This window comes from Polypterus senegalus, chromosome 15 (assembly GCF_016835505.1).
Source record: "Polypterus senegalus isolate Bchr_013 chromosome 15, ASM1683550v1, whole genome shotgun sequence".
NCBI classification, from domain to species: Eukaryota; Metazoa; Chordata; class Cladistia; order Polypteriformes; family Polypteridae; genus Polypterus; species Polypterus senegalus.
This window is the reverse complement of record NC_053168.1, coordinates 48902789-48926468: the sequence shown is the minus strand read 5'-3', so window position 1 is coordinate 48926468 and position 23680 is coordinate 48902789. Positions and strand designations below refer to the sequence as shown.

Here is a 23680-nt window from a genome sequence, read left to right as displayed (position 1 = left end):
TCTACTGCACTTAAGGCCTTTATGGCGGACTAGTGGTCTGGCAGATAGGTGAAGTCAGGTTGAGGTCATTGTTTTGCTTCCAGATTGATGAATTACTGTTGTGGAAGCAGACAAGCACACCATTCTGTTTATTTTACTGTCCACAACCCCCATGTCTTCTTCAATTTAACTTCATAAGTTGTGTTAAATGGTCACGTTCCTCACTCTGCATAGAACATTTCAGTTAGTTTAGGTTCCAAGAGGTTGCAAAAATCTACAGCTATAATACAATAAAATACATAATTACACCATACATCACTTATAGTATATACATGACCACACAAATTAAACTCAGTAAAACAGAGCAATTTCAAATTGATTAACATAGTCAAATCTGACAGCATAAGGGGTTAAGATTATAATTGAGATATGACTAGTTTATAGTGGAGGAATGGAAAATAATCATCAATATTCATGGACAATAATAATCATCTGGGTGGTCCACAGTCAGTTATCATAAACAAAGCCACAGGCTAAGTCACACAAAGTCACAATTCTTTATTTGAAGGAAAGATACATCTGAGTATCTTCTGCATACAAGTAAAACATTATTTTTCAAGGATATTTCTCAATAGCAACATTTAAAGTGAAGCCATTAAAGCAACTGAATAGAAATCAAATGTCTGTACTTTACCTAAGTTGTTCTTTTATGTTCCATGGCAAATCTTTCATTCACTAGGTGGCTGTGGTCCAGAGGGGCAGTTGTGGACTTTGTACTTGCCCTGCAGGGCTGTGCCTTACTGATATGCCTTTATTTTTTACAAACAAATGACTGCATTTCACAAGTGGACTTTTCAAGAACAGCCAAGTGTGCTGATAGCACAGCAACAAGGAAACTTAACTGGACCAACAATAATAACTTAATAATTTGGAACTGAAAATCTATAAAACAAAATAACTAGTGGTATACTTTCAGAAAAAAAATAACAGTTTCACCTTTATATATCAATAGTCAGGTTGCAAAAGTGATGGAGAATTTCAAATTCCTGGGCACCACCATGTCTAGCAGTCTAACGCTAGTGTTAGCGTTGCACCATAACAGTCCTTACAGACCACTTAGATTAAATCAACTGTTTTGTTTAAGAAGATCTGCTTGTAGTTTATCACACTAGATATCAAAGTTTACATTAAGTTTGGGCCGTTAATTTCCATTCTAAAACTAGTAAAACTAAAACTTATAAATTTCCTATCACAACTCAGAAACTGGAGTCTGTATTAGATGTCCCTAGTGCAAGTGTGTGTGTGTCCTAACTCCCTTCTTGTGGACATTGCTGCTGATGGCTAGGACTGACTAAAATTGAAAAGTGAGAAAAAATGCATCGTGGACAAGCATTATTGAAAGTTAATCAAAAACTATATAGTTGTTGATTTAGTTGCTACCTTGAATTCTATCTGAAACTCTGAGAAAGTCAATTAACATTTCTGTGCTCCAATGGTTAAAATCTGACCTGTCCAAAACATGACTTTTTCTAAGTAATTCTATGATTTTTGTAAAAAAAAATACTGTATTACTGGCCAATATGCAATAAAACACAAAATGTCATAACTTAACATTTTGAGACTTGCTTATTCCAATTTAATGTTATATGCAGTATATCATGACAAAACCCAACAGTATACTAGACCATCATAGGGCACACACACACACACACACCCACACGCACACACACAAACAGGGCCAATTAGTAATTATTAATTAACCTATAGATCTACTGGAGTGGTTTCACTCAAAATCAGTACGTTTAATGTATTTTACAGTGCTCATAACTGTGCTCAATCTTAATCAATTAAGTCATTTTTAATCTGCCATGTCCAGAGTATCACATTCTAGCACACATGCATCCACAGAAAAGAACATCACTTTGAAATTGGTCAAATTATGTTCAAGGACGCTTAAAGTATTTAAAACCCTTGAACACATGAAATCAGAATTTTGACTCCATCATAGTGTCTTGATAAGGCATTCAGCCCCAAACTCCTTTTTCAAATAAATAATTGTCACAACCTGTAATTTTGATCAATTTGACATGTAATTTTTATTTGTAACTCAAAAACTTTTTTTCACAGTGTGGCCATAAAAAAGAAAGCCATTAAAAACTGAATTCCAAAAACTGAAATGTCAGCAATTTGTAAGAATTTATTAACCCTGTTCATCACTTGGTTGAACCACCTCTCGCTGCAATTACAGCAAATAGCAATTTTGGAGAAGACTCTATTAATTTTTTACACAATGATAGAAAACAATTTGTCCATTCCTCCTTCCAAAACAGTGGAGCTGTGCCAAGTTAGTTGGGGAGTGGATATTTTTTTTTAGGTCTTGGCACAGATGTTCAATGTGGTTACCTGGCTGATTGTTGTTCTGACAGTGTGCTTGTAGCATTGTCTTGTTGAAAGACTAACTTCTTAACCAGATTACCAGTCCATATTGCTGAAAGTCATCCACATAACATGATGCTGCTATCATCACAGTTTACAGTGGAGATGGTGCTACCTGGATGATGTGCAATGTTAGAATTACACCATTCTTACTGCTTACTGCCCAAGCCAAAAAGTTCTGCTTTAGTCACATCAAACCACACAATTATCTGTCACATCTCTTCATGACCTTTTAAGTGACAGTGTATTTTGAAAATTTTTTGCAGGTGAGCACAATGTTTCCTTTCTGTTCTTTCATAAGGGCCTCTTTCTGTACAATGCCTTGAAGATTGTTAAGCAGGGAACATCCTCTCAAATCACAATTACTCTGCACATTAGTTGGAATAACAGCTGGCATCACATTGGCCTCTCTGACAAGTGCTGCTCCTGTTAGGCGACTTAATTTAGAGTGATGGCCTGAACTAGGCAGTGTGGCTATAGTTTTACATTTTTTCTACTTGCATTTGATGGAATGTACTGAGCTTTAAGATATGTTAAGTGTCTTTGATATGGTTTTGTACCTTTCCCTAATCTATACTTCTCTATTATTATGTCCCTGACTAGTTTTGAATGATCTTTTGTCTTTATTTTGGTTTGTTTTGTGGAAAATCTCTACCATACTGCGGGAGCTCAGCAAGCTAGGAAGTATTTATACCGTTATAATTACAAACACTTCTGAAATTTAAGTTTTGATTTTTTTTCTTCTTGTTTCTTTTGATTTGGCATAATATAAATAATTCTGTAGATCATCTAGAAAAATTCTTAATTGAATATGTTTTAAGTTTTAAATTAGAGGCAATAAAAATAGTTTTGGAGCTAAATTACTGTTCAAGGCATTGTTTATACTTTGACTAATATATGTGTAGAGCAGCACAATTCATTGGCTTTTTTAATATATTTTGGGATTTTAAAATAAATACCGACTGAATTATTGACTAATAAAGAACAAACTTGACTCTTAAAATAGCATAACTGATCATGAGAGGTTACATTTACTTTTGTGCTTCAGGTTTAGTTGTACAGTTTGCTTTGGAAACGCGTTAACTAGATACATGACATTTTAACGTGAGATAAATGAAATAGATAATGGGTGGATGGATGGATAAATGAGTAACTGACTATCGTAATCTCAACATTGTTTAGTTACGAAAACATATTTTTTTTAAAGGTGTCCTTAAGCGGGCAGCAGTAGTATGGGGTTTCCCTATATGTTTAAGTGATTTTTTTTTTTACAGTCAGGGTGATACAACAAAAAACCCTCGTTGATCTGTTTCGAAACTAGTGAGTCACACACTCGTGGTATTTTATGTGAAAAAGATTCGACACCAAAGAATGTAAGCCTTTCAACCGTATTCGTCACGAACACGTCTGCTCATTTACCTTCTCCTGCAATGAAAGAAAACTAGGGATTTTCCGGAGGCTCGACTGCGCAAGCGCCGGTTTATCCGGAAGTGGCAACACGTCAACAACAGAGTCTGCTCGAGAAAAAGAGGGTCGAAAAAACTGCCTGGGTATTGTTTTGCGTGTGGAGCAACTTAGCTGGAAGTATCTTCGAGGTCTTGTATGGGAAACTTGTAAGTATATTTTAAGTGTGTAACATGACATTCATTTTGTTAAAGTTTAATTTTAAGTTTGGGAGGTTTATCGTTGCTGTATCTATTACGGAGTGTGATTGCTCGTATCGGTCCAAGCTTGGTGACTGGGCTTCTGGAGAAGGACTTTGAAGGTAGCAGGAATGTCGCCTTCTTTGGTTTTATATAACTTTGCTACGAAGGTTTAAACATTGACACGGTAAAAAAGAAAAAAGTGTGATGCCGATTTCACTCTGTCAGAGTAAGGCCCTATCATATCCGAGTTTCAAGCCAATGTATAGTTAGTTTAATGCAATCTGATTCTCGTTATGATCATTTATTGAAATTTGTTTTCCTTCGTTATTTCCGAAAGCATTAAGTCTCCATATTGCTTTCTTATTCCAAAATGGCAGTTATTTGTTACATGCCCAGAAAAGTGTGTAGGTTTGTTACATAATTTGCGATCGTTAAGGTTTAAATTTAGGCCACTATAGTTTTTTACGTTTTGCACTGGCGTTTGTTTTTAAGTCATTCTGGTACACGAGGAGGAGGAGTGGGATTGCGATGACAGTTTATTGACGTTGTCGTGGCCAATCAATGATCTGCTTGCTTATTTTGCGTCATTGTCAATCATTGTAATGAACCAATAAATAAGGAGATTTGGGATTGCTTTCTACATAGCTGCAAAGTCGACATTGGTCTTAAACTGGATATCAAATGCATTACTGCACCGAGATGATGACCTTTCTTTCTAACGTACTACAGCCTTTAGGTGATTCCTTGCGCAATTGCTTTGTTCTCAAATCGGAAGTATTTCACGAAATATGAAATGTTTCGAAATCAAAGTTTTTTTTCTCTATTGACAACGTGAAATTTTAATCCACCTTTTTTTTTTGTAAGGATTGAATCTTTAGTTTATGCTTTGTTCTGTTAATTTACATTAATATTTTACAACGTAAGAAAAGTTCGTTCTTAAAAAATAATATATATAAAATCATAAAAATGTAAATTAATATTAAAAAGATGCCTTCTGTAACAATTTTTAATGTATTTGTATAGTTATATTTACCCTGACCTTGGCAGTATTTTGGCTTACTCATATCATTAAATGCCTAATATCCTTAATAACATTTTGTTATTTTTAAGATAAGCAATATTTGCTATAAATTAACATTTTATAGTTATTTACAGCATTCTTTACAATGAAATATTAGTCTTGACATTTCTGAAGTTTTATTGATGCAGTTATAAAGTAGAAGCTGAAAGGAATTGTTTTTATTTAATTACAGCGTTCTGTACAGTTTTTCAGTAAAATAGTATGTGCTGAAGTTGACAAAAAACATTTTGAAACCAGATTTGTAGTGTTTGTTATGCACTGAAGCCGTGACAGTTGTTCCATTCAAATGAGAATAAGAACATTAAAAATATGTTAGACAGGACCAGGTTATTCAGCCCAACAAAGCTCACCAGTCCTATCCACTTAATTCCTCCAAAATAGTATCATGTTTACTTTTGAATATCCATAAAGTCCTACAGTCAACAGCACTACTTGGTAACTTATTCCATGTGTCTGTGGTTGTCAGTGTGAAGAAAAACTTAATAATGTTTGTGCGATTATTTTCCTTTAACAAGCTTCCAGCTTTTTCCCTTGCTGAACTCATTTTATTGTAGCAGCCTCTTCATTATCAATTCCCTTCATAATTTTAAACAGTTTTATCATGTCTCCCCTTACTCTGCTTTTGCTTAAACTGAAAATGCTCAGCTGTTTTAATCCTTCCTCATAACTAATCTCCTGTAGCCCTGGAATCAACATTGTCACTCTTCTTTGGACTTTTTCTAGCACTGCTATGTCTTTTTTTAGTCTAGACACCAAAACTACACAGTAATCCAGATAAGGCCTCACCAGTGTGTTATCAAGCTTGAGCATAGCCTCCTAGGACTTGTAATCTCATCATCATACTGTATAACCTTATATTCTGTTAGCCGCCTTAGCTGCTTCTGAGCAAGGTCTGGATGCTGATAGTGATGAGTCCATTACGACTCCTAAAACGATGGATTTTGGAGCTGTGAAAGTTTTATGGAAATTTATGGGAGTTCATTACATTGAGTACATTTAAAAGAAGTAACATTCCAGAATACACATTTCAGGCTTTTGTGGTGGCTCTGAGGCCAAGGATCTGCGCTGGTATCCTGAAGGTTGCTGGTTCAAATCCCCATCACTGCCAAAAGAGATCCTACTCTGCTGGGCACTTGAGCAAGGCCCTTAACCTTCAATTGCTCCAGGGGCGCTGTACAATGGCTGACCCTGTGCTCTGACCCCAAGGGTTATGCGAAAACTAACAAATTCCTAATACAAGAAATTGTATAAGGCAAAATAAAAAAAAAAAAAATAACATATACCTGTATATATTTTTTAATATATTACATTATTTGCATTTAAATGTCAATTTTGCTGTTGGAATGAATATAACTTTTTTCATCAGCTATGTTATATATCTGTGATGTGTAATTAATCTATGAAATAAACGTCATACCCCCACCCCCCCAATCAATTTGTCAAAAGCTGCATTCTGTAATGTCTGAATTAAACATATTTAACATTTACTATTCAATCTAAAGTACATGTGAGTTTGGAATATATCAGCACAGTGCTTCAGAAAATCAGGGTTTGTCTTATAACTGTCATTATAATTTCTTTTATTGATACATTTCCTTGAAATATTATTTTAAGTCAATAAAACAGTGTATTTCAGTCAGTTTGCTACGGCACAGTGGTGTGTCGTGAGAGCTACACAGATATGCTGTGGAAATACTGTAAGTGTGTAGCACACCTGGCTGTTAACCTGAGAGGGACAAGCTCCACAGTTTGTTGAGACCAGTCTAAGGAGAACATAAAAGTAGCTTTGCAATCGCTATTTAGTAGACACCGTACTTGGAACACTTCGGATGTGTGTTCTGGCTGCTCGAGTCCCATCTGCCTGGGTGTGTGGTTGCCAAGGCTGGTGGATAGTGCCTGGCTGGTGGATGAGTTCCTTCTCAGGCAAAGGGACTAAGTAGCTGGTAGATGCCACCAAAGTGCTCACTAAGTGCTGTGTTTGCAAACGGTGATCTTGGAGCTGCTTTTTTGCCGGTTTCCCTTTTAGTCAAGCCTCTTTGGACAGTTGAGCACATGTATGGTATATAAAGTGTTTGTACTAGAATCGGAGTGTGCTTTGGATGTTTTTGGTTGCAAAAACTGTGCTACTACAGAAAAAAAAAATTAGAAACACTGCAATAAAAATTGGAAAAAGTATAAATCTGTTCATGATTTGATATCTCTCTATTATTAAAAAAAAAAATCTTGCGACGACACAAGACTTTTTCCTGCGATGAGACATGATCTTTGGAAGAGAGACACTTTCACATCCCGCAAGACGGACAAGTCACATCTTACATACAACCTTTGGAAGCAAGTCCTGTGATACACATACAGATCAGGTTAGAGATAATGGAAGTAGGAAAATTCGAAAGTCTCAAAAAAAATGAGAGTAAAGATCGCATTAGCGCAAACAAACTGAAAATATTACTCGGTAAAATAACGGAACAGCGAAATGAGATCACATAGTGTTTGAGGATGTCTGGGGGACAAGAGAGACAAGGCAGTGAGATAAAAGGACAGGTGCTGGGCAGGCTTTTAAATGTTTGAAGTGCCGCACGAAATGCAGATCACGTGGCGTGGCAGCAGCAAGCCAGAAGCTAATGGAACAAAGAAGAAGTAAAAAAACAACTGTTTTTTGTTTCCCATTGTATCACCATTTAAGAGGGGTTTTGGAGGAGCAATCATATCTCCTTGGAGTGCGTTCAGCCCACCTCTTCACAACAGCACGTACTGCTGGCTTGGGTATGGATAGGTGAGCAAAGTGCAGATCACGCAGCATGGCAACAGCAGCAAGCCAGTAGCTGATTGAGCAAAGAGGAGGTTAAAAAAAAACAAAAAAAAAAACTGTTATTTTGTTTCCCATTGTATCAAGAGGGGTTTTGGAGGAGTGGCTGCTTCTCCTTGGGGTGCATTCAGTGCTGGTGTGGATTGGTGAGCGAAGCGAGCAGGGAGCAAACTCCCCTAGTATTCTTAAAAGTGCTAAATGCCAGAAAACCATGGTTTTTGGGTAAAAGGCAATGTTGGGTACATTTAACATCTTTTTCCTAGTTTTGGTTAATTGGGCAGGGTTGTGGTGTCCAGTGGCTATGGGGCATCTGTTGGTGAGGAAAGATTTATTGATTTTGACTTTGCCAATGATGCTGTGATCTTCACGGAATCAATGGAGGCTCTGATGGGGACTCTTGAGAGACTGAGCAAGGAGTCTGAGTGTCTGGACTTGCAAGTGTCCTAAATAAAAACAAAGATCTAGGCCTTTAATGACCTCTTAGACATAGCCATCTGCCGTGTATCTTTCTGCAGAGAGAATGTCGGCCGCATCGAGAGGTTTACTTATCTTGGCTGCGGCACTCATGTCAATTTGTCAATGCAAATGTCAATTTATTTATATAGCACAGTTAAAACAACATAGGAATGCTGTGGCCAAAGTGCTTTACAATAATAGAATAAAAGAAAAACATATAAATAACATAAATAGAAATAAAATATATGAACATAAAATAAATAATAAATATAAGTAATGTTACATAATCACAATGAGGAAACCATCAGTATTACTGAAGGTCACGGAATGCAAATGGATAGAAATGAGTCTTTAATCTTGTTTTGAACAGTTCAATTGTAGATGACTCTTTTACAGTATGTAATGAGGATAAAGAGTTCCACGGGCGAGGAGCAGCAGCTGCAAATGCTCTGTCCCCATTAGTTTTACACTTAGTACACTTAGTGTTTCTGGTGACTTCCTCTGAAGATAGTTGACGGAGTGTAGTAGAGCATGGGGGATCCAAAGCTTGCTGGAAAGGGGTGTGTGGCACTCCTGATATCTTTGGAAAAGGATGAAAATCCAAGTCTTTAGAGTCCAGGGGCCTCATGTATAAACTGTGATAACGCACAAAAATGTTGCATACGCTCGTTTTCATGCTCACTTTGAGATGTATTAAAAAGAAACAGCGTAAATCCATACACATTGTCACGCCATCCTTGTCCTGTGTGTGTGCAAGTTTGCACTCCGTTTTGCAAACTGGCGGCACCCAATGTCAAAGCAGTGCTACTGTTCCTATGTGGTTTCCGTTTCTTTTTTAGATTCTCGTCCCTGATGCAGCTTTATCAAATACACTGAAATTAACCACATATCATGTATAAATTTAAGGCATCTGATTGTAATCAACCTGTAAACATATAATGGTCCATGGAATGGCCAAACTATTCCAAATACCATAGCTGCTTTAGCATTGTTACTCTCAGTGCACCACTCGAGTATTTTAACCCGCTGTATCTGAGTGTGGAAACATAGCTGTATAGCAGCTGATCAGAAAGCCCTATCTGTGGACTGTGTCAAGAGCGCAGAGGATTACTGAGATATAGCATCTACTCTGGAGAACATTTATAGCACACGCTGCCTCAGCCATACACACAGTCTATTTGAACTTTCCAATTCAGCAAATGCTTCAGAGCCTTCCCTGCATGAACCTTGAGGTTCAGAAACAGCTTCATTCCCAGAGCTATAAATGCACTCAATCAGTCCATCAAGTGCTCCTGGCAGAACTATTTGTACTTAGAATTACAATTACTTCACTGTAAACTTTCACTACAGTTGTAATATTGCACAACCTGAGCCATTTTATGAACCATTTGCACTATCTGCACTGTATGTAAATGTATATTGTGCTTAATGCTTTCATATTGTATATTTTTCATTGTTTTTTATCTTATTCTTATTATTGTTATTTTATCATTTTTAAAGAAAAATAAGTTTATGAAGGATTTGCATATCGAATCTCATTGTACCATACAATAAAAATAAAGGAATTCAATTCAGTGGAAGAGAGCGCGTGTTTACAGGTGATGACGACTGGCTTCAAAGTCGATTTAGATTTCTAAGAGCTATCTTCTTGGAGTTCATGATATAATTTTTAAGGTGAAATTCATTAAAGCATATATATTACATTATACAGATACATTTTTAACTTAATTTAACTAATGTGTATTGTTAATAATTAAATGTGTGGGCATGGTGGTGCAGCAGTACTGATGAGCTGGAGCACCATCCAGGGATTTCTTCCTACCTTGTGCTGTATGCTTGCTGGGACTAGATGGGTAGATAAGTGGAATAATTAAACATGTTCTGCGAAGGTATTTCAATGTTCCTTAAAAGTTTTGAAGCTTACAGATGGTTTGACATTTATTAAAGAGCTTATTGTGTGGCGATTTTCAATGGACATGTTGGTGAAGGGTGCAGAGGAGATGAGGAGGTGATGGGTAGGAATTGTGTCAAGGAGAGGAATGAAAAAGGTCAGATTATAGTGGATTTTCTCAAAAGGATGGACATGGCCGTGGTGAATATGTATTTTAAGAAGAGGGAGGAACATAGGGTGTTGTACAAGAATGGAGGAAGAGGCACACGGGTAGATTACATCCTTTGCAGAAGAATCAATCTGAAGGATATTGAAGACTAGAAAGTGGTGGCAGGGGAATACTGTATTAGTTAAGCAGCATAGGGTGGTGGTCTGTAGGATGACATTGGAGATTAAGAAGCGGAAGAGAGTGAGGGCAGAGTCAAGGATCATATAGTGGAATCTGAAAAAGGAAGACTGCAAGGTTGAGTTTAGGGAGGAGGTGAGACAGACCCTGGGTGGCAGTGAAGAGTTACCAGACAGTTGGGCAACTGCAGCAGATGTAGTAAGGTGTGACATCTGGACAGAGGAAGGAGGAAAATTAAACCTGGTGGTGGAATGGGGATGTACGGGAGAGTATTCAGAGGAAGAGGATGGTGAAGAAGTAGTGGGATAGTCAGAGAGATGCTGAAAGTAGATGAATACAAGGAGATAAGGAGCAAAATGAAGAAAGAGGTGGCGAAGGCTAAAGAAATGGCGTATGATTAATTGTATGAGAGGCTGGACACAAAGAAGGGAGAAAAGGACCTGTACCAACTGGCTAGACAGAGGGACCGAGCTGGGAAAGATGGGCAGCAGGTTAGGTTGATAAAGGATAAAGATGGAAACATACTCACAAGCGAGGAGAGTGTGTTGAGCAGATGGAACGAGTACTTTGTGTGAGAGAGAGAGAAGGTTGAATGATGTGGAGATAGTGAATCAGGAAGTGCAGTGGATTAGCAAGGAGGAAGTAAGGACAGCTATGAAGAGGATGAAGAATGGAAAGGCCGCTAGTCCAGATGACATACCTGTGGAAACATGGATGTCTTTAGGAGAGATGGCAGTGGAGTTTATGACCAGATTGTTTAATGGAATCTTGGAAAGTGAGAGGATGCTTGAGGAGTGGAGAAGAAGTGTACTGGTGCTGACATTTAAGAATAAGGGGATGTGCAGGACTGTAGTAACTACAGGGGGATAAAATTGATGAGCCACAGCATGAAGTCATGGGAAAGAGTAGTGGAAGCTAGGTTAAGAAGTGAGTTGATGATTAGTGAGCAGCAGTATGGTTTCATGCCAAGAAAGAGTACCTCATATGTGATGTTTGCTCTGAGGATGTTGATGGAGAAGTATAGAGAACGCCAGAAGGAGTTGTATTGTGTCCTTGTGGACCTGGAGAAAGCATATGACAGGGTGCATCGAGTGGAGCTGTGGTATTGTATGAAGGTCGGGAGTGGCACAGAAGTACTTAAGAGTTGTGCAGGATATGTACGAGGGAAGTGTGACAGTGCTGAGGTCTGCGGTTGGAGTGACGGATGCATTCAAGGTGGAGGTGGGATTACATCCGTGATCGGCTCTGAGCCCTTTCTTTTTTGCAGTGGTGATGGACAGGTTGACAGACGAGATTAGACAGGAGTCCCCGTGGACTATGATGTTTGCTGATGACACTTTGATCTATAGTGATATTAGGGAGCAAGTTGAGGAGACCCTGGAGAGGTGGAGATATGCTCTGGGGGTGTAAGTGAGAGGGAGGCCAACGGAATGGTGAGGATGCAAAGAATAGATTTGATAAAAGCGGAGGAGTTTAAATACTTGGGATCAACAGTACAGTGTAATGGGGATTGTGAAAGAGAGGTGAAAAAGAGAGGGCAGGCAGGGTGGAATGGGTGGCAGGGCTCTAGAGTGCGACCAATTTGGTCGCATGTGCGACCCAATTTCTCAATGGTGCGACTAAAAAAAATCAAAGGTTGCACCGTTGCGACCAGCCGTTCGAGGGGGGAAAAAAAACGAAATTCCGTGACTCTTAAAGTCTCCCTGTTGTTCAACAACAGACACACATTAGGCCCATATCGTGGTCTAAACCAATCAGAGATAGTGAAGGGCGGATCCCGCCCCCCCTCGTATTGGCCGTGGTCCAGATATTCCTGTAAGTGTGTGTACGTTTGAAAATGCACGTGATGCAGTCAGACAGAGAGAGGTGAGTAGCCCATCAGGTAAACAGTGGATGTAGCCGCGGATTATGAGAGAAGATGAAAAGAACGATTGACAGCTTTTTCGTTAAGAATGTTAAGTTAGGGCCTGATCCATCCGAAAATCATAACCAATGCTCTGACACGGACCCATCAACCTCCCAAGTTATAGCAAGCCCTGGTCCGGAGACGGCATTAGATAATGAGCCACATACGATCGAGTCCGAGCCCACTGAAATTAAAAGGGGTAAAGTGTATACATTTTGAAAAGAGTGGCTTGACCAGTTTCCCTGGCTAAGATACAGTAAAGCTGATAATATAATGCACTGTATTTACTGAAAAAGAGTGTGGGAAGACCATGGCCGGCAGTAGTGCATTTGTGACTGGTTCTAATACATTTAGAATTGAAACACTGAAAAGCACAATGCATCTATAAAACACATTACATGCGCGATAAATGCACTGCTCAAGTGTCCCTCTCCCGCTGCCTTTCAGCGCAGGCAGCAGCAAACCGATCATCAGACGAGGCCGAGATGATAATTAAGTTTAACGTTGCCTACAATATTGCAAAAGAAGAACTTCCCTTCACTAAATTCAAGTCCGAAATAATTCTTATGAAGAAAAATGGCTTGAACGTAAACCCGAAGTACAGCAATGATGTCGCGTGCGCCCAATTTATAGGAGTCATTGCAGATACATTGAAAAAAAAGACGTCTGTGCAAATTGCGAACAGTGCGTACATGGCATTCCTGATCGACGGAGACACAGATATCGCCACAAAGGAATGCGTCATTGTGTACGGTCGTATCTTGCGGAGAGGAAGACCGGTGAATATACTTATTGGACACATTGAGGTCGAGCATGCTCATGCCCAAGTCTGGAAGATTTTGATGCTAGAGAGAGTGTGGCCAGCTGGTTTAGTCAAGGCCAAAGATCAAGAAGGCCAAACTACAGGAGTTGGCCATCCGAGGGGCATGTGACTGCAATGGAGGATAGTCCATAAGGCATTGAGCCATGAGATGTTCAGTTTGAAGCCCTTAAAACGCTTAATTTAGATTTTCTTTTTAGTTAATTTATCTTGAGATTTTTTAAGTTTAAATTTCAGCTCAGTAAAGCACTTTAAGCACCAACACTTTTTCAGTAAGTTACCTTTCTTGTAGAATTGTGCTTGCCTTCAAATAAAGAACTTTATATTGATCAGATTGTTAGTTAATCATTTACAAGTCAATATTGCCTATATGGACAGCGATTTAAAAAAACAAAAAAAAAACCAAATAAATAAATAAATAAAAATGTGATGCAGTTGAAAATTTTGATGCACCTAACTTTTGTGCTGGTGCACCTAAGAAAAAAGTTAGGCGCACCAGTGCAAAAAGTTAGTCTAGAGCCCTGGGTGGAGAAGAGTGTTGAGAGTAATTTGTGACAGGCGGGTATTAGCAAGAGTGAAAGGGAAACTCTACAGGACGGTAGTGAGACCAGCTATGTTATATGGGCTTCAGACGGTGGCACTGACCAGAAAGCAGGAGACAAAGCTGGGGGTGGCAGAGTTAAAGATGATAAGATTTGCACTGGGTATGACGAGGATGGATAGGATTAGAAATGAGCACATTAGAGGGTCAATTCAGGTTGGACAGTTGAGAGACAAAGTCAGAGAGCCAAGATTGTGTTGGTTTGGACATGTGCAGAGGAGAGATGCTGGGTATATTGGGCAAAGGATGTCAAAGACAGAGCTACTAGGCAGGAGGAAAAGAGGAGGGCCTAAGAGAAGGTTTATGGATGTGGTGAGAGAGGACATGCAAGTGATGGGTGTAACAGAATGAGATGCATAGGACAGAAAGATGTAGAAAAAGATGATCTGCTGTGGCAAACCCTAACAAGAGCAGCTGAAAGGAGAAGAATTGTTTGGCGATTGGTTAAGTGGAGAAATGAAAGGAAGGACAGGAATTGGGGATTAGTATGTTTGAAAGAGTCAGTACTACTGCATTAAATTATCATGCACGTCCCAACAAGCATCTTGCTGGATGCAGGAACAATGTGTAGACAGGGCGCGCCAGCTCATTGTTACTGCTGTACCACCATGTTTACATGCTTTGATTTATTTCATCATGAAAATTATATCAAGTATACATCTTAATATTTAAATTGTTCAGAGTGCTGTAATATCATGAATGTTATGTATTCTGTGTCCTGTCGGCGTAAGAGAACGCCCACTTAAGAAGCATGTAATGATTCACATACAAAGCACATACAAGAATACAATACAACGCATTTAATATGCTACTTTAGTTACGATGGGATCTGAGAAACTGTAGTAAATTTAACTAGCCAACCCGCAGCGTACCATACGCCGCATAATCAGGCCGGTTTTTTAATGATTTTTAAGCACAGGGAAAAAATTAACATTTGAAAAATTGGTAATGTAATAAATCAGCAAGAAATGCAACATTATAACAATGCATGGAGCGAACCAACACATAATCGTCCGTGACTGAAAACTGGCGGACCAATCTTGTTGATGTGAGTGAAGGAAATGTAGACACGCGCCTTCTGTTCTGACAGATGCGTCGACGATGTATTGCTGGAAGAGTTTGCCACTGGAATGCAAGACACTAAATGAAGATCTCATGGCAAGCCTGAAAGCATAAAATTGGAGCTGTGTGACTCGCGTTCTTTTCGCGGTTCGCTTTTACTCAACATGGGTTAATTGTATGTGCCAGCCTGGATCTCCGAAAGGGAATAGCAGTGGAAAAACCATCACAGTTCATATTGAGAACAGAGATACGCTTGCAAGCATCCCCCCTTGGATATATGCAAATGTCTCGTTGTGCAGGAAGTTCCCCGTCTTCACCTACAAAGCAGCAACATCAGTTTGACAGGACGGGGCGTTATACCTTCTCGTATCCAGACCTGGATTTTCCATGAACACCATTCGTACAGCAGTAACAGAGTAACCGTGAGTGATAATGTCATGCATTTGCATGTAAGACTTTGCGAGGGATTAACCTGGCGTATCATGTTGTCTAGTTGAAGCAACAAAATGTCACTGCAAGCGCTATTACATTCCTTTTGCAAACGTTGACTGGTAGCCTCAGCAGAATCGAAGATATATAGGTGACCGTATTGTGGTGACGTGTCAGGATTATTATATAAAGGAGAGACCTGGTGATAAATTTGACCGTGGATTCTGAAAGCATACGGTCCTTGTCCAGATGGTTGAGCAATGTGTGCGCCCATTGACGCAAAAGCTAAAGCAGAGTTGTATTCCCTGATATGATCACAGTAATTTCAGGACAGCGGGTTCTTGCCAGTCAAGAGGTCTTCCGATAAAAGAGGGGGCTTGGATAGCGGTGGCAAAGACACCTTGCAGGCATGACAACACTTAGTGTAATTTCCAGATTTGTTGACCTCTGCTGGCCAATGAAGAGCATTGCAAGAAGCACATAGTGCGGTAGGTAGGTAGGCCAATGTTATATTCTTGGATGTGAAAGGCGGTATCTTCTTGAAAAGCTGCAGAAAAGTGAATGCGATGTTTGTGCATGAAGGGAATTGGAATGAGTTGTGTCGAAGCATTGCTGGCAATGTTCACATTGCATAATTTGTTCTGTGGAGTGTGTTTTTAAATGCATGTTGAGAAATCTCTGCACTCGGAACAAATCGTGCATTCAAAGATCTTTTTGGAATGCGTTCATTCATTGGAGTGGGTGTGTAAATGTGCTTTGAGATATTTCTGGTGTGTGAAGGTTTTGGAGCAGTGTTGACACTGAAAAGAATTCATGAGGAAATGTGTTTTGAGATGGTTAGTAAGGTATCTGCGTGCGTGAAAGTGCTTCGCGCAAATTTTGCATACAAATCTTTGCGTTGAACGGATCTGCATATGGTTGTGGAGATCCATCTCACCTGTGAAGTCCTAACTTTGACGAGTGAAAGTGACAGTTTTATTTCAAGTCGTATTTCATGACGGTTTGCAGGAATGTTACGGACAAAATGAAATAAATAAATAAGCAACGAAAAACATTTCGTGACACATTTATTTATTTACGCTCTCATTTCATGACATATTTATTTATTAAGGCTCTCATTTCATGACACATTTATTTATTTATGCTCACATTTCACAGTACTTTTATTTATTTACGCATTTATTTATTTATTTCATTTTGTCCGAAATATTCCTCCATAGTCACCGAAGTTATCCCAATGTTGGCAAACAAAGGTAACAGCCATGTTACGAAGTTTGAGAGCAACACTTTCGTCAATGACATTTCTCCAAAAAAACCCGACTGACAGAAACAAACAGTTACCTGAAGCAGGAATGTCTATAACATTAAAAGAAGTGTTGTTTCCATGAAATACATTTGAAGCGGTAGCCATGGAGGGCAAAAGAATAGTCAACGTGGCTCACAGCTGGGTTTGGACCGCAGCACAGACCAAAGTGAGTATGTGTTTGATGAGCTGTTTGATTTGGCGGGCAGTAGTCTGAGGTGCGTTCCAGAGCACGTGGGAGGAAGGGTAGAGTTTCTGGGCGGGGCTTTGTTGTTCCTTTTGCATGGTTTTTCATAGTGGACGCAGTCGGGTGTCGAAACCAAAAAGAATAATGAAAAGTCAACGTGGCTTAGACGTTGCATGTAGACTCCTAGCACAGACGAAAGGGGCTAACTGGGTGGTCGGTGAGTTTTTGCGTCCGGACACATATGCAGGCAGTTTGAATGCCTAGAGAGCGAGGGTAGAAGCGGGCCGGGGAAAAAGGAGTGTTAGTGGGCAGGGAAACGTCTTCCGTATTTCTGCAGGAGCATCTAAGAAGATGCATGTTTGTCGCGGATGCGAATTGCTGTATGTAGCGTGTAAAACAGTTTACTATGGTGAATGCGATTGTGCGTCGTAACCGAAAACTCGGTTTTTAAAGACTGCTTACTTCATTGTGTTTTAACCTCCGTTGTAAAGGATTGTTTTAAAGATCCCATGGGATACCCCTCGCAAACCGTTTTACACACTGCATATGGCGATTTACCTCCGCGAGAAACATGCCTCTATGAACAGTCAACGTGCAGGTGCATGTGGCCTCTATGACAGACGAATATAAATAATGCCGTTTCTTCTGTGTCGTCGCGTCCGAGTTGGTGGGCGTGGCTCTGCAAGTTATCGTCATATCCAATGGTCTTGGAGTTGGTGGGCGTGGCTCCTTCCTGCGTGAGCTATCGGTCTCTTACTTGTTGGCGGCTCAGTGAATCCACGCCCCTTCCGGCGTGCTTTCCATGGTTGTCTTAGTGCCTTAGTGAATTATATATACTCAGCAAAAAAAGAAACATCCCTTTTTCAGGACTGTATATTTCAACAGTAATGTTTTAAAAATCCAAATAACTTTACAGATCTTCATTGTAAAGGGTTTAAACAATGTTTTCCATGCATGTTCAATTAACCATAATCAATTAATTAACATGCACCTGTGGAATGGTCATTAAGACCTTAACAGCTTACAGAAAGTAGGCATTTAAGGTCACAATTCTAAAAACGCAGGACACTAAAGAGACTTGTCTACCGACTGTGAAAAACACCCAAAGAAAGATGCCCAGGGTCCCTGCTCATCTGCGTGGACGTGCATTAGGCATGCTGCAGGGAGGCATGAGGACTGCTGATGTGGCTAGGGCAATAAATTGCCATGTCCGCACTGTGAGACGCCTAAGACAGCGCTACAGGGAGACAGGAAGGACAGCTGATTATCCTCGCAGTGGAAGACCACGTGTAACAACACCTGCACAGGATCGGTACATCCGAATATCACACCTGCGTGACAGGTACAGGATGGCCACAACAACTGCCCGAGTCACACCAGGAACACACAATCCCTCCATCAGTGCTCAGGCTGTCCGCAATAGGCTGAGAGAGGCTGGACTGAGGGCTTGTAGGCCTGTTGTAAGGCAGGTCCTTACCAGACATCACCAACAACAACGCCGCCTATGGGCACAAACCCACCTTCGCTGGACCAGACAGGAGTGGCAAAAAGTGCTCTTCACTGATGAGTCATGGTTTTGTCTTACCAGGGGTGATGGACGGATTCGTGTTTATCGTCAAAGGAATTGAGCACGTCTGGGACCTGTTGGATCGCAGGGTGAGGGCTAGGGCCATTCCCCCCAGAAATGTCCAGGAACGTGCAGGTGCCTTGGTGGAATAGTGGGGTAACATCTCACAGCAAGAACTGACAAATCTGGTCCAGTCCATGAGGAGGAGATGCACTGCAGTACTTCAAGCAGCTGGTGGTCACACCAGATACTGACTGGTACTTTTGATTTTGAGCCTCCCTTCATTCAGGGACACATTGTGAAACATTTTTAGTTTATGTCTTATGGTGTTGACTCTTTTAGTGTTCATACAGATATTTACACATTAAGTTTACTGAAAGTAAAAACAGTTGAAAGTCAGAGGATGTTTCTTTTTTTGCTGAGTATATATAGACATTGATTTTAAGTTTAAGTTTACAACGTACTTTAATGACAATAAACTACAAGATTAAAGTGGAGATTTCGGCCTTTTTTTCCCCCACTGTGTCATTTTTTTTTTCTTCTTTTCTCTGTACCCTAATATGCTTCTGTATAACACTCAAGACAGTGGGCTACGACTTGCCTTTTCATATTGACTTTAATATCTGACCATTTCTTTTTTTATTTCGGGCAACGTGCATCTTTCTGAACTTGAACTTCCGAGTTTCTCCGCCACTCTTTATCACTCAATCAACTTCCTTTTGTTTTGCTTAAGCCAACAAATAGTAAGTTTTTTCTTGTCCACCATTTCACATTCGCTAAAATTCAGTTTTTTCACGTGTTTTTGCCATTGTCTTTTAACCAAACACTGAATGGGAAAGGTGATATTTATATTGATTTGCATATTAAAATATACAAAAATCTTGGAGGAGTCGGGGTGGGATGGCAGGCTTGTGTGTTACTTTTCACGCTGATTGGGATTTATGGAGCTGAAGTGATTAGAAGTTGGCTTACGTATGGTTTTGTGCATCTGATTTTTTTTTTTTTGTGTACGCACAGTTCCATTTTTATCTTTATGCCATGTTTTAGTGTGAGTTCTACGCACAACGTTACACATGAGGGCCCTTGTGTTTTGCTAAATATTTGCGTGACATGGACACTATCTAGTGACCTGAGATGAAGACTGGAGTACTTTGTTGAATCCTTGGGTACCGTTTGTTTGACTTTGTGTCAAACGAGCGGTTGCTCGCAGAGTCTGAATGAGGCATATTACCTGCATTGTAAGGGACTGTGAGTTATGGCACTACAGCCAAGTGACACGATTCCCCGAGAGGCTGGACCAGGTCAAGGGGACGCCCACTCCTGGCTGCAGCAGATAGATGGTTATTTCCAGAGGGTGGGAATGGACGGCGTGTCTGTCTGGGGGGGTTGTCTACTGAGATCCTGAGCTGTTTTGTGGTGTGGGGGGTGTGGCAACATACTCTACCAGTACATGCTCCCCAACCTGATCTGATCTTTGAATAGTAGATTACCACAAACCAAAAACCCAGAGGAAACCAAAATTCCAGTTTGGTTGGTCACCCTTCTATGTTTTGCTTTAATCCATTCTAAATAATAGATGATGGATTGACTTACAGTATGTTAGCATATAACTAATATAGCGTTAACTGTGTGGTATTGTATGACATGTTATACTTTATTGATCCACAAAGAGAAATTTACAACAACAAAACCCGTCTCTTTAAGATAGCCAATACTTATAAATTTCTTCTTATATTGAAGTTATACTTCTGACCTGGGTTAAGAAGTCAGAGTGAGGCATTATGAAGCTATGCTGCTTTGTGTATAAAGAAGCTCCAGAAGCAATTTCTGATGCAGAAATGTGGAAAGATTTCAAGCCACCCTAGAAAAATCACAAAGCTAGTTGTTTGGGTACTCTGTGTTGATTTGTTCATGAAAACATTATATAATTTTAGAATAAATGCTCATATGCATTAATAAAATAAAAAGATTACAAGAATGACTAATTTTCTTAAAACAAGTTAGTGTTTTCTGTGACCTTCTTTACCGTGCAAACTGACAGTTCACTCTCTGTGTAATTGTTTCTGTTAAGCAGTTCTATGGTAAATTCTTTTAACCTTGTTGCACCATTTGCCATAAATCTTTGATTTTGACAGGTTTTGGTGTTTTTCCCTGTCCGGAGGACTCCACTCAGTTTCACAAGCTCTGGCTTTGATTTGTCCAGTCTAATAATAATCCTGTTTCATCAGCAGACATCCAGATTTCCTTATGACCTTTAAGCACTGTTCATCAGATGCAGATAGGGTTTTTTTTTTTCAGTCTTAAACTGCATTGCCTGTCTTCTGTTTATCCAGTTTCTTTAAATTTTTTCATTACAAAATTAAAAGCACTTCTTGAAAATCCAGTTTGGTGTGCTGTTGCTCTCTGACTATACCCCTATTGTTACAAAACTGTTATGTTTGTCAAAATGCGTTTGCTTATCCATTACCATTCTAATTCAGGTCAAGATACCCATTTTATTTGTTAAATTGCACTACTGTCATATCTTGTTTGGCTAATTGCTATTTCATTAATTTAAGTCAGGTGTGCTGTTGGAATTTGACTAATTTGTGAGAGGTTTGCAAATTAAAATTGTGTTGTTCTGAAACATTGACGTGTTATGTATGTTTTTGTCTGTTTTTCACATAGAAGTATAATTTCTGACCTTAGTTTTCATTTTAAAGATATTTTTTTTTATTATTTGCACAATGTGATTTTGGTCTTGCATCAACATGTTCCCCTTAGCGTTGTTTCAAATTCATTGTAAATATTGCGGTACAGGTGTGTCCACTATCTTCTGGTAGCTGGTTCTTGCAACAGCTCTCTAGTGTTGGTTATCTTATGTCCCAGGTAGGCCCTAGTGTGAAATTTATATGCCTTTGAATTCTGTGTTATTCTCTTATACTTAGGGCTGGGTGATAAAATGATAATTATCATGACGTAACTTTTCTTCAATAGACATATTGACATAATACATGGTCGATACAACGGTGATAGCTCTCATTCCACCCAGGTATTGAAGCAAATGATAATGAGAATAGCGCCACCTCAAACCAATCATATGGCTGGAATAGAGGTACAGCCACATCAGGTTAGATTGAGACACACAGCACTAAGCATCAGACTAGCAGCCGCACATGTTGGTAGTGTGTGGGCTGCAGTAGCCTTGCACACCAGTACGTCAGGAGTGGGAGCAAGATAAAAGAGAAAACGATGAGAGAAAGTAATGAAAACTTGAAAAAAAATAAGTGTTATTGAAGAAGATACCCTAATGAACACAGCTCAAGGCTCAAAAGACGAGGACATTATTAAAAAGAAGGGTCAGAGGAATTTGGTAGTATGGAGATTTATTTTGGTTATTTAAAGTCTTTGACAGGAAGTTGAGTGCACTGCAAATTGTGTGGAAAGCATTCCCAGAAAGAAAGGTAGTTCCACTGAATTTTTTTATAGCATCTGAATCAGTGCCATCCTTTAAAGCACACACACTGCAAGGTTTTACAGTCCCAGACTTGGGGATGGGGAAACAGGGATTTCTTGTACCTTTCTTTTTTTGCCTTGGAACATAAGCTGACCACAATTGAGTGTATATGTCAATTTTGTTTGTTCTCCTTTGTTTACATTTTAAAGCTGCTTGAATTTGTACTGAGGATATATACAGAATGTTTTTGTCTATTTATTAGTGGGTTTGTTTCCCAACCATTTAAAATAGTTTCAATCTATACAAAGGAAAGGATATGGTATAGAGGTAGTTTTTTAGATTTGTTTTATTTGGAATTGCCCAAACAATGACTTTGTGTTATCCTGTAAATCTTGAAAGCTTTTAAGATTTTTGTTTTAAATTTAAGATTTTAGAATTAAGGTTTTATTTTATTTATTTGGAATTGACCAAAGAATTTAGTTGTGCATATTGTGTTCTCCTGTAACAGCTTTTGACTGGTCAGGCTTAAGATTTTAGTTTATTATATACCTATTTTATTTATTTTAAATACAGTTGCGTAATGTTCAACAGTATATTTATCATGTTCAGCTTTTGACATCAATAATATTTAAACCAAAATTAACCTTCTGATATCTTCACATTTCACTTAAGAGTAAAAAGGAACTTTTAAGCTTGACAGAAGCACTACTTGTACTTTGTTCTTGACTTGTCTTTTTTGGTTTTGCTCACTTCATTTAACTGACCCTCTGGCTTTGACCTCTATTTCAGCCCCACTTAATATTTCAGCTCATTGAGCTTCTCCCAATTCTACCTTCTTGCTCATAGAAATACTCTGGAATCATGAGCAGTCCCGAGATGATCAGTTTAGTAGAGTGTCAGAGAACAACAGAAGGTTTTTAAAGAGTAAGTGAATAAACTCATCAGCACTGTTCAGCTGTTAATTACTGAAATACCTACCCTGGTGCAACTACAACAGTAGCATCAACAACAAGTGTCAAAAGCCTGTCATGTAGCATCTGTTAGTATTAGAGAAATGTTTATTCCACAACCTGAATATTTCTTTGTCAGTCTAGTAAGTTTAGAGGTTTTATTAATTGGTGCATATTAATCTTTGCCTCATACTTATTCATCTAACAGCCAAAATTGCTTGCGTAATTTCTCTTCTAACAGATCAGCTTCTTTAATGGGCATCAGTTTTATACACTATTAAACATCCCTCCATGTTTAGTTTGACAAATTTAAGAGTTTTCTAGAATTTTTGGTGATCCTTGTCATCACACTGCTTGATATAAACTTTTGAAATGCATATGGGTTTCCCAATCTGTTGATGGATTCATTATTACTTTCCAAAAATTATCAGAATCAGGACAGAATGATGCACTTTTCAGTAACATTTTTTTGTAGTGGGTTATTTGATAAAATAAAAGATGTATTTGTAAAATATAATTTTTGAAGAGATCTTAGTCTCATTATGAGGAAAGGAAAATAGAAAAGAAACAAACATGCACATTTTTTTTCTTAATTAAAAAACAGTACTTCAAAGACCCATCAACCAGTTCCTGTGGATGTACGAAAGACCATCTGCCCTATGCTTCAGGGAAACTGAAGTGCCTGTCTCATTGTGGGAAAGGCATTTGTAGTCACTTACGCTTAACAAATTTAGCTCAAAGAGATGCCTTGTTGTTTATTAATTCAGAATCAGTTGAA

At 39.0% G+C, this 23680-nt stretch overlaps 1 protein-coding gene across 2 annotated transcripts in view; it reads left to right on the top strand.

Annotated features, from left to right (window-relative positions):
* The first annotated feature begins 3901 nt into the window (after nt 1–3901).
* tax1bp1b (Tax1 (human T-cell leukemia virus type I) binding protein 1b) overlaps nt 3902–23680 on the top strand; it is a 105216-nt gene continuing 85437 nt past the window's right edge. For both annotated transcript variants that reach the window (XM_039736255.1, XM_039736254.1), the window contains exon 1: nt 3902–4028. The gene's annotated coding sequence lies outside the window, so the exon portion shown is untranslated. The remainder of the gene's footprint in view (nt 4029–23680) is intronic.